An 8,726-nucleotide genomic window follows, 5' to 3' on the forward strand; every position below is an offset into this window, starting at 1 on the left:
CACATCCATTACGGTTTTATAACGTAAACTTAACATACCACACAGTACATAATCAGCAATGTACAAGATAGATAAGGGATGAGCAATATTATACAGTGTGGCATTTAGCCAAAAAGGAACTAAATCGAAGGTGCAAGGCCAATGAAATGTGTGTGTAAACAAAAATATTATAACGTCATTGCAGTTCAAGATTCGGACGAACTTCACGACGTTGGCAAGGGCCGACTCGTAAATAGCAAGTTTTGAGAATGACCTATTTGGTGCTATTCTCTTTTTATATAACGTTGGAGTATATTTGGCATTAGAGTGTCGCCACATTGGCTGGACAACGTCGTGCGATGTGACCGATTGAATGACAAAGATGCAAAAGAAATCAGATTTACCCTCATTATTCTATGCTTCTGTAACATGCCCTTGGCTAGCACGTTGGCTGCTCGTGTAAATGAACCCTATCATTTACACGAGCAGCCAACGTTGCTAACGGCAGCTGGCAACTGCTATCGACGACTGCAGTCAGTGGCAGTCGCCGACGGCAGATGACGGCAGTCAACGGCAGTCGACGGCAGTCGACGGCAGTCAACGGCAGTCGACGGCAGTCGACGGCAGTCGACGGCAAGCAACGGCTGTCGACGGCAGTCAACGGCAATCGACTGCAGTTGGCGACCGCTGTTGACAGCAGTCGTCGGTAACAGTGCAAATGAACGTGCTGCTCGTGTAAATGAACCCTTGGTCAATTATTGAATGCTAAATTAAAACCGCTTTCTTAAAGCTACCCCAAAGAGTAGCTTGTGATATGAGAACTACGGTAGCTGATGAATATACATATAAACCTATAATTATTAATACATATAATAAACATTAGAGCGTGATAGCCCAGTGGCAATGACCTCTGCTTTCGATCCGGAGGGCGTAGGTTCGTATCTGTCTGGTCTGAGGCATGCACCTCTAACTTTCAGTAATGTGCATTCTAAGAAATAAAATATCACGTGTCACAAACGGTAAAGGAAAAACATCGTGAGGAAATCTGCATACTTGAGATTTTTTATAATTCTTTAAGTGTCTGAAGTCTGACAATCCGTATAAAGCTATTGTGGTAGACTATTAGCCGTAACCCTAATGAATTTTTTTTTTGACAAAATTGTTTTTGTTTTGGGTAAACAAAGTAAATGTACCTACTCAAAAAATATCAGCAACGTTGTGGGATTCATCTGAAAGCTCTCTTATGTTATTAATGATCGTAACCTCAATTAAATTACTAACTATAATTCGTGTTTTATTTTTGATCGACTACAAAATTAATGTTGTCTGTATTTTTTTATTATTGTTTTACATTTAAGAGAATTGTCAGCGGTCATCCGGGATTAGGTAGCGACGGTGTGGGTATATCTCCAGACTGTAAAGCTATACGAGTCTTCATCATCATTATCAACCCATATTCGGCTCACTGCTGAGCTCGAGTCTCCTCTTAGAAAGAGAGGGGTAAGGCTAATAGTCCACCACGCTGGCTCAATGCGAATTGGCAGACTTTACACACGCAGAGAATTAAGAAAATTCTCTGGTATGCAGGTTCCCTCACGATGTTTTTCTTCACCGTTTGAGACACGTGATATTTAATTCATTAAAATGCACACAACTGAAAAGTTGGAGGTGCATGCCCCGGACCGGATTCAAACCCACAGTCTCCGGAATCTGAGGCAGAGGTTATATCCACTGGGATATCACAGCTATACGAGTATATCAACCTACCTTTCATTACATTTTTGGGCGTTCTTTCATTTGCCGGGTTGTTGATTTTTTTCAAAAGAAAGCCCAACGTAAGATTCGAATCCAGTACCACAAAGTCCGTTGGTATATAATTATGTTTTAACTGCAGGCTTGTTAATAGGACGACAGACTCCGTAGACTTGGCCGAGCGCAGAAGCTGTGCCAGTGTTGAACAAACGTGGACAACGCCTCCTCCTCCTGGTGGCACCTCTTGGATCTCGGTTTATTCCATAGGTTCCCAACGTGTGCGATAACTGCCATATGTGGGCGTCTGGGAATGTCAAGGGGTCAGTAGAAGACCCAGACAATGTTAATGGGCATTGTTAGAGAATGTATGGCTGAGAAATTAAAATATCACATCATAATTATTTCATAAAACAATGGACGTCCACTTTAGGACATGGGCCTTTTTAGGGAACTCCAAATATCACGGTCCTGTGCCACTTGCATTCAGCGACTAAAATACAATCATAATATAAAGCGACTAGCTGACGCTGCCGGTTTCACCCACGTGGGTCCCATTCCCGCAGGAATACGCGGATAATATATAGCCTATAACCTTTCTCGATCAATGGGCTATTTAACATTAATAGAATTTTTCAAATCGGACCAGTAATTCCTGAAATTAGCGCGTTCAAACGAACAAACTCTACAGCTTTATAATATTAGTATAGATTAAAATATAATAATGTAAAAAACAATAAACCGCAAAAGCAATTTGTTATGTGTGAAAAAATTCACATAATTAGATGAAATATTAAATGAAAGATTTAATCTAGGTGTACATTAAATTAATTAATGCTAAGAATTTTTATCTCTATTTTTTTGTCGGGCGCTTTGGATGAAGAAATATTGTTAATGTTATGGTGACTTATACTATTATTATGTATTGTGGTGGTTGGCAAAAAAAGGTTGAGAGCCTAGGGTTTCTCAAAGTGGGGTACGCGAACCCCTAGAGGTTCGACATTTGACTGCAGGGGGTTTGCGACAAGATTTACGTAATGGTGGCTTGTTACCTGATACCGAGTTAGAATTAAGATTAAAATTGTCCAAAGTTACTCCTTTTAACATAGAATCTATTTGAGATAAAAAACAAGGACACCCATCACATTATTAAGGTACCATTAGTTAGTAAGGGGTTCGCTGTCACTTGGAAATTTTAACAAAGGTTCGTGGAGCCGAAAGTTTGAGAAACCCTGAAGGAACATAATTCCTTATTTTGCCCATTACCACAGAATACATAATAATAGAGTCAAAGAATAGAACAAGTTACCATACCATTAAGAATACATTTTTTTCTTTTTAAGTAGATTCAGTAGATTAGTGGGCTGAGTTCACGTTTTCTAATGTCAATGCCCAAGGGAAAATTCTTACCTGTGTGATGTCTGTGTGTTTGATTGAATACTACGACGTAATGGCCGACTAAAAATAAATTAGGTAATCATAGACAAACAACGACAAAACAATATGACGTCACTACAACCGCGCGTGCTCATCAAGTGTTATAAACAAACTGTGGTCAGCTGTGGTGGATTTTAAAATGGAATCACACTAATAAGCGAAGCATAGTTTTGCGTGAGTGAGTATGTTTGTTACATCTTCACACAACAATTTAACTGAATCGATTGTACTGAAATTTGAAATGTAGATAGATTATACCATTGCTGACATAAGTTTTCAAGAAAAATCAATTGGATGCAACATTTTTCATCATCATCATTATTAACCCATATTCGTTATTATGTTTTTATTCGTATTACTCACTGCTGAGCTCGATTCTCCTCTCAGAATGAGAGGGGTTAGGCCAATAGAGCACGCAGAGAGTTAAGAAAATTCTCTAATATGCAGGTTTCCTCACGATGTTTTCCTTCACCGTATGAGACACGTGATATTTAATTTCTTAAAATTCACACATCTGAAAAGTTAGAGAGAGGTGCATGCCAGGACCGGATTCGAATACATGAATTATGAAGTCGGATTATAAGGTGAGTCGGGATAAGGTGGATTGAGTTTTACTTCTTTTATAACGAGTTTATCAGTAGCAGCTCAAAGTTGGAAAAATACCCCCGTGGCTAGAAGAGCATAATTTTGGGCTTTGGTTAAATAAACGTACGTCTACAAAAATTAAATGCATAGCCGCGCTTTAGAAAATTTGCTAATGTTTTTCAGTAGGCGCTAACCCAAATGTTACTTCAAAGAGTAGTGGTTAGGATTAATCTTAATCTTATAAATAAGACAGCTGTAGTCACTGGCAAAGACTTGCCGAAGTGTCGGCATTGGCAACAGAGCGAAAAAAAGACTGCTAGTCCGCTACAAGGCTACTACGTGAGTACTTACCCAATATTTCCTAACACGGTCTAGGATTCGAACCTTTTTTTTATTTTTTACAATTTAGCCCTTGACCACAATCTCACTTACCTACTGATGGTAAGTGATGATGCAATCTAAGATGGAAGCGGGGTAACTTGTTAGGATTATGATGAAAATCCAAATCCCTTTCGGTTTCTACACGACATCGTACCGGAACGCTAAATCGCTTGGCGGTACGTCTGCGGTAGGTTGGTAACTAGCCACGGCCGAAGCCTCCCAAGACCTGACCTATTAAGAAACCCAGGACCCAGGACCTCCGTATTGCAAATTTTCGCCAAGGAATCAAACCTTAGACCGAAGGATCTGTAAATGGTAACACGGCCTATTTATTGATAAACCTTTAATAGCTATTTCCTTCCCAGCAATTTGTCTAAGAGGCCGGTCCGGATGGGCGATAGCAACTCTATGGGTGGTTAATTAATTGGGAACAAGGAAGTCGCTATTGGATGATTAGCTGCTTTCTTTGTTCAAAACAATAGGTACATAAATTTTTTTTATATTTTTTTAATAGTTTTGTATTACATTTTATTAACATTGTTAAAAAAAAAACATAAATGAAAGAGAAAAATAATAATAACAGCCTTTATTAAACAATCTATACTAATATTTTACTATGAGAGCCGCGATAGTTTAGTGGATATGACCTCTGTCTTCGATTCCGGAGGGTATGGGTTCGAATCTGGTCCGGGGCACCTCCAACATTTCAGTTGTGTGCATTTTAAGAAATTAAATATCACGTGTCTCAAACATTGTGAGGAAACCTGCATACCAGAGAATTTTCTTAATTATCTGCGTGTGTGAAGTCTGCCAATCCGCATTGGGCCAGCGTGGTGGACTATTGGCCTAACCCCTCTCGTGAGAGGAGACTCGAGCTCAGCAGTGAGCCGAATATGGGTTGATAATGATGATGATGATGATGATGAACATATTATAAAACTAAAGAGTTAGTTTGTTTGAACGTGCTAATCTCAGGAACTACTGGTCCGATTTGAAAAATTATTTCAGTGTTAGATAGCCCATTTATCGAGGAATATATTATTCCGGCTATAGGCTATATATTATTTCCGTATTCCTACGGGAACGGGAACAACGCGGGTGAAACAGCGCGGCATCAGCTAGTCTTACACACAATAATTACATATTACAATACAAGTTTAATTATTATTTGACTTCTTTTCCAGGTCTTCCCTATAGCTTACCACACATTTATGTAGATATATAATCTAACACATTTCCCTCCTGCAGTAGTTGGTTGTAATCAGTCAAATTACATTGTATTAGAGGTTACAAGTACAGCTAAATTATTGAGGTTATCTAACTTTATCGATGCACTAAAGTCATGATCACCGTATGTACCTACCCACTTAGATAAAGCAAGATTTACCCAAAACTAAAATTTGACGTGTCAATGATACAGGCCCCCCGGACTTTAGGGGCCCCTTACGTGTCAAAGCAAAAAATCTATACTAATATAATAAAGCTGAAGAGTTTGTTTGTTTGTTTGTTTGATTGTTTGATTGATTGAACGCGCTAATCTCTGGAACTACTGGTCCGATTTGCAAAATTCTTTCAGTGTTAGATAGCCCATTTATCGAGGAAGGCTATAGGCTATATATTATCCCTGTATTCCTACGGGAACGGGAACAACGCGGGTGAAACCGCGCAGCGTCAGCTAGTAGTAAAATATACCTGCCAATCAGCATTGGGCCAGCGTGGTGGATAATAGCCTAACTCCTCTCATTCTGAGAGGAGATTCGAGCTCAGCAGTGAGCCAAATATTGGTTATAATGATGATGATAATGATACTCAGAGGGACAAGTATCCGCCCTCTTTAATACGACGCGAGTATATTAAAGTAGGCGAATATGTGTCTCTGAGTATATAATCCACAGTCTCACTTAATCTGCTTGCTCGAAAAAAAAACAGTAAACTGCGAAAGAGTTTCACTTGAGAACAAAATGACAAAAGTCAAAAAAGCAATCCTTTTTTTGGTCCATATCCCGGGTCACTGTCATATTTATTTAAAACAAGCATTTTTGATACTTTTGTAAGAAATATTTACCCTTCATATTTTGTATTGGCCCTCCCAACTGATTTTGATACAGGCCTCCTCCATGGCACGCTACGTCACTGTATTTATTTAAAGCCTAAGCCTCAATAGCTCAGTGGTTATAGGGACCGGATCACTCGGTCCACAATCTTTCGACAGTTCACAATCTTGCGAGATAGATTATAATCTAACGGTATTTACAAACGGTGTTACATACATAAATACTTAATGTAAGTAAACACAAAGATATGCATGTGTGCGCTAAATGGAGTAGCTAAATCCAGATTACTTTTACGGTGATTTTGTCAGCACGTAACTTATCCATAGTATAAAATATCATTGCTAATCAGGGTAGACATAGCACTATTACGTCTATGAAGTGCATGCCACTGTTAGCTTCAAAGGCTTCAATTACCTACTTCAGGGACAAACTGGTAAAAACAATGAACACAACAAAGTCAAGTTTTCCTCAAGATTAACACAATGCTTACTAAAAAATGTCATTTTTATGTATTTATTAATGTAAACGTAATAAAACGTTTTCTTTAATAAATCAATAACTACTTTGTTATATACAAAGCGTAAACCATTTTATTGTTTGTGGTTCCGTAGTCTTGTATTATTGACAATTATAGTAGTATTGACTCAACTTTTTCAGTGTTTTACAAATCCCACGGGAACCATGGATTTTCTGGGACGAAAAGTAGCCTATGTGTTAATCCAGAGTAAAATCTATTTCTAATCCAAATTTCAGCCAAATCGATTTAGCAGCCCCAGTGTAAAGGAGAAACAAACATACCTAAACACTTTCACACTTACACACACACACAAACTTTTGCCTTTATAATATTACTGTGTTAAAGTCAGCCATTGACAGTCAATTATTCTCACGTTTCTGTAGCACCCACGACTATAATTGATCGTGTGTTGGTCACTGCTTACATGACTTGTACAGTCCGCCTGTCGTCCTGTCCTGCCGCGTGGGTACTGCCGTTTGCTTTTCAGAAACGTGAGAATAATTGACCGTCAATGGCATATCATATCACACTAATCACAGTGTAATATGATGTGATATGATAGTGTGAAGTGTGATAGTGTGAAGATTATTTATCACCCCACAGATTAATAAGAGATCGTCTGCGTTTACCGTTGTAATTAATTTTAATTCTAGAACTAAGAAAGAAAAAGTACATCTTGGATGCTTACTTCACACGCTAAACATTATAATTGTTCTGTTCTCGTATAATTAGTCGCCGATATATTATGTTTAACATGTAGACTCATACATATGCAACGATCTAATCGAATAAAAATCTAAAAAGAGAACTGCAATTTTTCAGTCGGCACCAGCTGGTCCATTTTTATATTACCACGCAACGCAAATCGCAATTGTTCAAATCAATGATCTATTTTAATTTAGATTTGCCTCAGTTATTATTGATATCCTGTAATTCAAAAGTGGATAATGAAAGGCACTTATATTCAATTAATAAGTGTTATTTTTTAAATTGAATAATTCATTGAAAACGTTGTATGGACTAATTGCATGAAAAATTCCGCTGTGGAACCCTAAAAATAGTCTAACGGGAGATACCCTAGACCTAATTCAGGTAGAATGATTAGGTATGTAAAGTATTTTAAAGATATTTTTTTGCTTTGTAATATCGAAACATTATTAAGAATGATTTAAGTGTTTTATGATGAGACATTTTCAGGTCATAGACCATACTTTCGAAAGAAAAACTTTCGTAATGTCCTTAGATTGCAAACAATATTGGAAAAATAATTTTTTAACGTTGGTTATTTTTTTTTTAATAATTTTCATTAGGTACTTTTAATTCCAATTGTTTTGACGTCACAGACGCAGTTGGTAGTAGGTAGGTACTGTGATTCTCAACAGAGAGGTCTTGGGTTCGATTCCCAGCTTAGGTTAGTTTTTATATTTTCTAAATTGGCTCGTCTTTGAGTAGTACTCAAATTATAGGGTTTGACCAATACAGCCGAGTGCGATTTGTCTTGAAATTCTGATTTAGCGTTCCGGTACGATGTCGTGTAGAAACCGAAAAGAGGTGTGGGTTTTCAACCTCCTCGTAACAAGTTATCCCACTTTCATCTTAAACTGCATCATCACTTACCATCAGGTGAGATTGTAGTCAAGGGCTAACTTTAAAAAAAAAAGTCTAACAGGACTAGAACCCTGGACCTACTCCTCAAACAAACTACTTAACCACGCGGCTAATGACGCACTTCAATGCTGTTCAACTAGTAGGCAAAGATTATGTGTGAATGACCTAATTTCTTATAATTCGACATGTAGGAAAAAATGACACCGCATGTGATATTATTTCGTAAACACTAAAACTTGATAAAAGTACATTTAAATTTAAACTTTATTTTATTCAAAATACAATTTATTATCGTTTGTATTGTATTTAACATTATGATAGGAGTAAGTCACAAGTTTCTACAAATATAACTGAACTGGGCATGCAAATATTGCCCTTATGTGAAGTATAAATAGAGGCGATTGTTGTATGAAGGT

This window comes from Bicyclus anynana, chromosome 10 (genome assembly GCF_947172395.1).
Source record: "Bicyclus anynana chromosome 10, ilBicAnyn1.1, whole genome shotgun sequence".
NCBI lineage: Eukaryota > Metazoa > Arthropoda > Insecta > Lepidoptera > Nymphalidae > Bicyclus > Bicyclus anynana.